The sequence below is a fragment of the Oncorhynchus masou genome, chromosome 8 (assembly GCF_036934945.1).
Source record: "Oncorhynchus masou masou isolate Uvic2021 chromosome 8, UVic_Omas_1.1, whole genome shotgun sequence".
NCBI lineage: Eukaryota > Metazoa > Chordata > Actinopteri > Salmoniformes > Salmonidae > Oncorhynchus > Oncorhynchus masou.
The window spans coordinates 11,161,159-11,170,428 of NC_088219.1; the positions used below are offsets into that span (position 1 = coordinate 11,161,159).

Genomic DNA, 9,270 nt, shown 5'->3' on the forward strand with positions numbered 1-9,270 from the left:
CCCACAGAGACAGAGTGGCTCACTGAGCGACCCCACCACCTGACAGATGCACCGATGCTCACGTCATGACAAAGAGAGTTATCAACAGCAGAGAGAAAGAGAGAGAGATAAAGACAGAGAAAGGGGGAGACTGACAGACAAAGATCCCTGAGAGGGAGCAGGAGATGGAGAAAGAGGAATGTTTTTATACACGGTACTATGACAGATATCTACAGGCCTGTTGCACAAAGAGACATGTCTCTTTACTGCTGGGAGAGATTGAGAGGAAGGCCAGTCGACACACTTTCTTCTCTTCCCGTTCCCCCCCTCTGCTTTCCTCTCCTCTCCACACAATGAAAAGACTCCTCTGTTGACTTTGAATCCCCTGTATAAAAGCAGAGGATGAAAGGACAGCAGAGGAGAGGAGAAACATATGCAGGGTAAAGGGTGAGAGAACTGGGAAATGTAGAGGTATGCTTTGATGACCTAAACAGAGGACATACAGTGCCTTCGGAAAGTATTCAGACCCCTTGACTTTTTCAGGATTTGTTACGTTACAGCCTTATTCTAAAATGGATTAAATTGTTTTTTTTCTCAGCAATCTACACACAATATTCCACAATATAAAAGCCAAAACAGGCTTTCATAGATTTTTCCAAGTGTATTTAAAATAAAAAACTGAAACACCTCATTTACATAAGTATTCAGACCATTTGCTATGAGACTCGAAATTGAGCTCAGGTGCATCCTGTTTCCATTGGAGTCCACCTGTGGTAAATTCAATTGATTGGACATGATTTGTAAAGGCACACACCTGTCTATATAAGGTCCCACAGTTGACAGTGCATTTTAGAGCAAAAACCAGGCTATCAGGTCAAAGGAATTGTCCGTAGAGCTCTGAGACAGGATTGTGTCGAGGCACAGATCTGGGGAAGGGTGCCAAAAAAATTCTGCCGCATTGAAGGTCCCCAAGAGCACAGTGGCCTCCATCACTCTTAAATGGAAGAAGTTTGGAAACAAGATTCTCTGGACTGATGAAACCAAGATTGAACTCTTTGGCCTGAATGCTAAGCGCCACGTCTGGAGGAAACCTGGCACCATCCCTACAGTGAAGCATGGTGGTAGGCAGCATCATACTGTGGGGATGTTTTTCTGCGGCAGGGACTGGGAGACTAGTCAGGATGGAGGCAAAGATGAACGGAGAAAAGTACAGAGAGATCCTTGATGAAAACCTGCTCCAGAGCGCTCAGGATCTCAGATTGGGGCGAAGGTTCATCTTCCAACAGGACAATGACCTTAAGCACACAGCGAAGACAACGCAGGAGTGGCTTCGGGACAAGTCTCTGAAGCCGATTGAACATCTCTGGAGAGACCTGAAAATAGCTATGCAGCAACGCTCCCCATCCAACATGACAGAGCTTGAGGAGATCTGCAGAGAGGAATGGGAGAAACCCCCCAAATACAGGTGTGCCAAGCGTCATACCCAAGAAGACTCCATTTCTCTGTTGCCAGTTCAACTTTTTTTGTCAAGTCAACCAACGTTTTTCGTCTCAGCTCTTGCTTCTCCTCAGTCTCTCTTTTCGCTCGCCCTCCTGGTTTTGACCCTTGCCTGTATCGTCTCTGAGCCCGCCTGCCTGTCCACTCTGCCTGCCCCTGACCCTGAGCCTGCCTGCCATCCTGTACCTTTGCCCCACCTCTGGATTACCGACCCTTGCCTGCCTTGACCTGTCGTTTGCTTGCCTTGTTGCCATAATAAACATTGTTACTCCGACACAGTCTGCATTAGGTCTTACCTTCAAACCTGATAGTACGAACCGACCCAGCAGACCCAAGTCAGCTGCGCGAAGCCATCTCCTCCCATGGGGCCACCATTGGGAGCCCCGTTTATCTCCTGAACGCTTCAATGGAGAGTTGAGCCCCTGTCAGGCGTTTCTAGCTCAGTGTTCCCTCATTTTTGAGCTTCAGCCCTCCTCCTTCCCTTCAGATTGCTCCAAGATAGCCTATCTCATCACACTGATGTCTGGGCGACTAAGGGAACGACGGAGGGATAGGAAATTCGACTTCGCTCGCACGTCCAGGGATTCCACCTTGTCTCTGAGTCATCCCAGAAATCCCGACCTTCCCCGAGAGTCGCCGAAGATGGCTGAGTCACCGCTTCTCGAGCCTTTGCAACTAGGTAGAGCTGGGCTATCGCCAGTGGAATGGCAATACAGGATCAACATGAAGAGTTGCCTGTATTGCGGGACTCTTGGTCATTTTGTGTCCTCTTGTCCTTTAAAGAGACCAGCCTCACTGGTAGGAGCGAGTACTCTAGTGGGCCATATGGAGAACTGCTTCCCTTGCTCGCACCCCTGTTTATGCTATTCTGCTGTGGGGAAGGCTGTCTAAATCTCTCTGGGTCCTCATTAACTCTGGGGCTGATGAGAGTTTTTTGGACGCTACCCTGGATTCCGAGCTGAACATCCCCACTCAGCCCTTCTCCACTCCCATGGATGTTAGTGTGCTTGACGTGCACTCTTTAGGCCGGGTCACTCAGATTACCACTCCCCTCAACCTACGGGTGTCAGGTAATCACAGCGAGACTATTCAATTCCTGCTCGTCAAGTCTCCTCAGATTCCCATGGTATTGGGATTCTCCTGGTTCAAGCGACACGATCCCCTCATCAACTGGTCTACTGGTGCCATCATGGGCTGGAGTTTGTTCTGCCATACCCAGTGTCTGAAGTTAGCGCAACCTGCCCCGGGACATCTTCCTGGGGACTCGGAAGGTGCCCCGGACCTCTCTGCCATTACTGCGGAGAACCAGGACCTTCGGGAGGTGTTCAACAAGGCCAGGGCCACTTCGCTTCCGCACCGACCATATGACTGCGGGATTGACCTTTTCCCGAGCACCACTCTGCCCCGGGATGACTGTTTTCCAAGCTGGATCTATGGAATGCCTACCATCTGGTGCGGATAAGGGAGGGGGATGAGTGGAGGACCGCCTTCAACATGGCCAGTGGCCACTACAAGTATTTGGTCATGCCATTTGGCCTCACCAACACCCCAACCAGGCTCTGGTAAATGATGTTCTATTTAACATGTTGAACCGGTTCATCTTCGTCTACATTGATGACATCCTCATCTTCTCCCGCTCCCCTCAAGTACAGGTTCTCCACGTCCGAAAGGTTCTTCAATACCTCCTAGATAACCAGCTGTTTGTTAAGGCAGAGAAGAGCGAGTTCCATCGTGCCACCATCCCCTTTCTGGGGTACATAATCTCCGCTGGGAGTGTCCAGATGGATCCTGGGAAGGTGAGAGCGGTGGTGAATTGGCCTCAGCCTTCGTCCAGGGTACAGCAGCAACGTTTCCTGGGGTTTCGCCAACTTATGGGCACCGCTTCATCTGGGGTTACAGCACCCTGTCAGCACTCACTTCACCCAAGGTTCCGTTCACGTAGTCCCATGCTGCTGACTGGGAGTTCCGGGTCCTCAAACATTGCTTCACCACTGCTCCCATTCTGGTTCATCCTGACTCGTCCCGTCAGTTTGTGGTGGAGGCCAATGCGTCGGATGTAGGAGTGGGGGCGGTCCTGTCCCAGCGTTCTGCTCTGGACCTGGAGCTACACCTTCTTCTCCCATCGCCTCAACACAGCGGAGAAAAACAACAATGTGGGAAATCGTGAGCTTCTCGCAGTGAAGATGGCTTTGGAGGAATGGAATTGAGGCACTGGCTGGTAGGGGCGGAACATCTGTTCATCGTACGGACCAACCAACCAAAATCTGGAGTATCTCCGAACCGCCAAACACCTCAACTTCAGGCAAGCAAGATGGGCCCTGCTGTTCATACGGTTCAACTTCTCCATTTCATATCGTCCGGGATCCAAGAATGTCAAGCCGGATGCACTGTCCCGCCGTTATAGCCCCACGGCTATTACCCCGGAGACCATCCTTCCCACCTCGTGCCTGGCAACGGCACTCAGAAACAGGCCCGGGAGGCACAGTGTTCCCACCGGACCCAGGCTTTTGTGCGACCACGCTTTTGGTGGCCCACAATGGTCCATGACGTCTCCACATTCATTGCTGCTTGCACAGTGTGTGCTCAGAACAAGACTCATCGGCAAGCTCCAGCTGGCCTCCTGCAACCTCTGCCTGTCCCTTACCGTCCCTGGTCCCACATATCCCTGGGTTTCATCACGGGTCTCCCCCCGTCTGAGGGCAACACTGCCATCTGCTGTGGTCAATCGGTTTTCCAAGGCCACCCATTTTATTCCTCTCCCCAAACTACCCTTGGTCAAGGAGACGGCCCAGCATGGTGCAGCACGTCTTCCGGATCCATGGACTGCCCGTGGACATGGTCTCCGCCCGGGGTTCCAGTTCTCGTCCCAGTTCTGGAAGGTGTTCTGCACCCTCATTGAGTTGTCGGCCAAACAGTCCTCTGGGTTCCACCCCCAGTCCAATGGCCAGTCAGAGCGAGCCAACCAGGACCTTGAGACAACACTGCGCTGCCTGGTCTTGCCAACCCCTCCACCTGGGGCCAGCAGCTTGTGTGGGTGGAATACTCACGCAACACCCTTCCCTGCTCTGCCACAGGCCTATCGCCCTTTGAATGTTCCCTGGGGTATCAGCCCCCGCTCTTCCCCGAGCAGGAGGAAGAGGTCGGCCTACCTTCTGCCCAGATGTTTGTCCACTGCTGTTGTCGTACCTGGAGGAGAGCCCGGTTGACAACAAGCGGATCGCCATCAGACCCCCGGCTCCCCGGTATCGTCTTGGGCAGAAGGTATGGCTATCCACCTGGGATCTGCCCTCCGGATGGAATTGCGCAAACTCTCCCCATGGTTTATTGGCCCATTTCCCATCTCTAAAATGATTAGTCCCTCTGCTGTTCGTCTTCTGTTTCCCCGTACCCTTTGTAGACACTCCACTTTTCATGTGTCCCGAGTTAAACCCATGTCTCACAGCCCTAACTCTCGTTATCGACCCCTGCCTGCCTTGACCTGTCATTTGCCTGCCCTGTTGCCGTAATAAACATTGTTACCCCGACACCATCTGCATCTGGGTCTTACCTTCAAACTTGATAAATTTAATCAATTTTAGAATAAGGCTGTAATGTAGCAACATGTGTAAAAATACAAGGGGTCTGAATCCTTTCCGAATGCACTGTAGGTTTAAAAGTTTCATTTGAATATGTCTATGTGAGGGCTGCAGGTTAATGTGTGTGTGTTCTATGGGGGAGGTACTTAGCCCATCTGCTCTTGGTTCTAATCCTGTCCCACTTGCTCAGGTGCACGGAGAAGGCCCTCAGGTCGCCACAGCAACTAGATGTTCCACATTCCGCTAACGAGCCACACACAAACACAGTGAACTATAACCTTACACACAGTGAACTACAACCCCACAAACCACCTTAATTAAACAATGTTCTCTGTATCTGTCTATCTCTCTGTCTGCCTGTCTCTATATATATCTTTATCCGTCTCTCTCTCTTTTTCTCTTTCTCTGTCTCACTCTCTCCCTGTCTCTATATCTATCTTTCCCCCTCTATCGCTCTCTCTCTCTGTCTCTCTCTCCCTGTCTCTATATCTATCTTTCCCCCTCTATCTCTTGTCTCTGCTTAGAGCAATAAAAATATGCTAAAATAACCTCTGAATTAGCTGTGGGATGAAAAGAAGGACACATTAACTCTGTTGCTTGGAATCAGACCGACTCAGACGTGAGGTGACAGGTTGAGACTGCAGCGGGAAACCTCTGTGTCATGTATTATAGAATTGTTGTCTGGTTACAGACTGCCAACACAGGTTTAGAACAGGGACAGAGAGTGACAGTCAGGATAGGATGAGTGTCTGTGTGTGTGTGCGTGTGTGTGTCTGTGTGTGTGTGTGTGTGTGTGCGTGTGTGCGTGCGCAGAGGCCCCATAGGATGGAGAGAAAGAAAGACAGAAGGGGTTGGGGAGAGAAGAGAGGGGGCAGAGCAGCCACACAGATTGAAGGGAGAGAAGAGAGGGGGAGGGAGAGAGATGTGTTGCTCACACCTTAGTCGTTCCTGGTGGACAAAGATGCATTAGTGGTGGAGGAGAGGTCAAGGTCGGTACAATATCTATCACATCACACACACACACACACACACATACACTCAAAAATCTTTGATTATACACAGACACACTGTGACATAACCATTGACGCAGCCTGCAGGTTGGTCAAGTCTTCTCTTGCTGGACATCTAACATGATTTGACGATAGTCCAATATCCAAACATGTTGTCTAAATGTGATCATACTCAAGAAATATCCTGTGCCTGAGATTGGTCGAATTGTTAAGGCCACCGCCCGCTGTACATATACGGTCCTCAGCCTGCATGGAATGGAATCCTGGCCCTTTGGTCTTCTCCCAATCATCCTACTATCATCCTACTGTCCTGTCTGTCTATACTGTCCTGTCCTGTCCTGCCCGCCCGCCCGCCCGCCTGTCTGTTAATAATACTGGAAAAATACTTTTAAATATATATTTTTTAAACTAACATTTCCCTGCAGGGGCAGATTGGCCATCTGGCAATTCTGTCAAATGCCAGATGGGCTTGACATTTTTTTAGTTGGTGGAATGGTCGGAGCTGAGGTCATAGAAACTCAAATTCCATTTCAAACGCGGCATCAGCCTAGAGACAGGGTCCGACTCTATCATCAGTTAGACAGCCCCAGAAAAAGGGTGACTATATGTTCTACGTTGTCACTTCACTCAAAACGTCTTCATTTTGTTGACGGCTCGCACAGTGATGTTGGGTGGTGTGGATAAAATGCCGTGGCCAAATTCTTGTCCCAGTCTGTCCCTGTTTCCCTGGTCCCTCTACCTGCAATTGAATTCTTACAGCTGACCTGGACAGGCAAGGGAGGGCAAAACAGCTGGACTGACAATATTAACTTTCATCTCCTTTATCAGCATACTCAGCCCTGTTATTCAACAAATTTCCAAAATATCATGTTAACTGTAGTCTATGTTACTATGACCCAACACAAAATCCGCATGTGGAAACTAACTCTATAAGGCTCAAACAGAGCCATATATATAGATCTCCAGACACAACATTCACGTTCTCCTCAGACACAACAGTGGTAGATACAGTGAGTTCCATCTAGTGACTGTCAACTACTTCCGGTAAAAATGCAGAAGACCTGGCTGAATTTTTTTAAATCACTATCAGAACATTGGCCTACAGAACTAGGTCTCTACCTGTTCACCGGAAATAACAACAGGATCAAAGCCCGTGTTGTTTTTCTTTGGAAAACAACCTGATTAAGAATAACAGGCTACTGCAAATTGTGATATCTTTCTATACTGTCACTATGCTGACACCCAGTCACTGTCGACATGTCACTAGCTGTCAAACCAGCGGTCATGATGAAGTAGCCGAGTAGCCAAAAACCAAAGTCACCTTGCGCAGTGACAAGACATGACAGTAGCCTCGGTTTCACACAGCACCAGTCAGTATAGCCCGCTTGTTGATGTTTCTTACCCCCACGGACTGCAGTTTACATTCACCGGCACCTCAACCGAGGCTCGAGCCAGGCTCTCAATCCCGTGATGGTCACCCGTTGCGCGCGGATCCTCTCCTGCCAACTCCAGGGGAGGTGAACCGGCGACGTCTACCGGGCGCAGCGGTAACTCCACGAGCCCGAATCTCTCCGGTCCCATCATCACCAGCCTGATGTGTGCCACCGGGCGGGAAAAGGTCTGTTACCGTCTCCGTTACACAAAGCAGGATTTAAGCAGGAGCGTGTATGAGTGCCCTTGGTCTTCTGACAGTGTGATTTGAAAGAAGCACAGAGAACCCTAATATTCTTACAAGGACAATCAGTGTCTGTGTCTTTGTCCTACACTACACTTGGCTACTACTGTACTACGGTCCAAGCAACTAAACACACCGACTGTCCGACGGAGAGAGCAGCCCGCGAAAATAACCTCCTCGCATTTTTCTTTGTTACCATGACTTGCGCCATCCTGCCAGGACGACCCAAGAGACCTGAGTGTGACAAGAAAATAGCGGATTTGCTCCATCCGTTACAATCGTTGTGTCGCACGCACGCACACACAGACAAACACACACGCGCCAGAGAGATGTGTGCAGTTTTAAGGCTAATATCCTGCAATTCTACCCATTTTGCCATGTGGGGTAGAGGGAAATCTTTTAACTTTTAAAGCACATTTCCTGCAGTTCTTCACCTTTTTTCAAGACTTATGCCATATGAATGATATCTGAGTGAGAGTGATTAACAAAAATCAATGGGGGCCCTCTGGAAGTCAGGGCCCCTGAGCACCTGCCCTGCGAGCCTGTCGGTATTCAGTCATGATTACTACAAGTTTAGATAGCTGGCTAGTGGCTAGACTAATTTACCAATCTAAAAATTGGTAGCTGACATGGCTAATTGAGTGACTATCAGTGACTGACATAACAAGAGAAGAACTGCTGATGCACAACCACATTTGGAATTTGCACCTTGTGTATTCTGCTATTCTAACAGTTATTTGAGACCCCAATGGAGTTCCTAAAAAAAATACATATATATATATATATATATATATATTGGGTGGGAGCCCCCTCACTTATGTCGCATATGCCAGGAACCGGCCCTGCACACACACACGCGCGAGCGCACTCTCTCTAGCCATTATCATACTCACAGTTCATCTGTCTTGTGATGAATGTGCACATGACAGGTGACATATTTGGCCATGATGGTTTATGACCGGTTTATGGTTTATGACACGATATTGCCCCAATTTATCAAAGAGAGAAACATGGACTGGAGAGGTGAGAATGTTAAACCACACAGTGGTGAATTAGCCTACGCCTGGAGTTGTAGCTTGTGCTTTTACCTGATAGTGGACAACAATTCAGGTGCTCCCCACTGAATACTACGCAACACATGCTGCAATAAATAGAAGCAATGGTCTCTCTCTCTCTCTTTCACTATCTTATTCACACACACACACACACACACACACACACACACACACACACACACACACACACCCAAGTACACACACACACATCGTTATCATGTAGGCTATGAACGTTAGAATCATTTGAATTATCAGGTGACATTTTCTGTAGCCTTAAAATAAATTGAGCTGAATTATGCAGAATTAAATTCAGCCCATAGCTAAATTACAATCTTAATGAAGATATCTCATTCTTCAACAAAGAAAAACAGTTCCGTTGTAGAATGCGATGACAGCGGCCGGATGTAGTCGACGTTCTACCAATGACACATACACAGTCTATAATTTGGATATGTCCCCTGCGGGTGAAAACTGCGCAT

At 48.9% G+C, this 9,270-nt stretch overlaps 1 protein-coding gene across 1 annotated transcript in view; it reads right to left on the minus strand.

The window, feature by feature from the left end:
- The window catches only part of LOC135543854 (calcium-binding protein 8-like), a 73,707-nt gene extending 66,191 nt beyond the window's left edge, over nucleotides 1–7,516 (minus strand). Inside the window, exon 1 of the mRNA XM_064971177.1 lies at nucleotides 7,464–7,516. The gene's annotated coding sequence lies outside the window, so the exon portion shown is untranslated. The remainder of the gene's footprint in view (nucleotides 1–7,463) is intronic.
- Nucleotides 7,517–9,270: the final 1,754 nt, after the last annotated feature.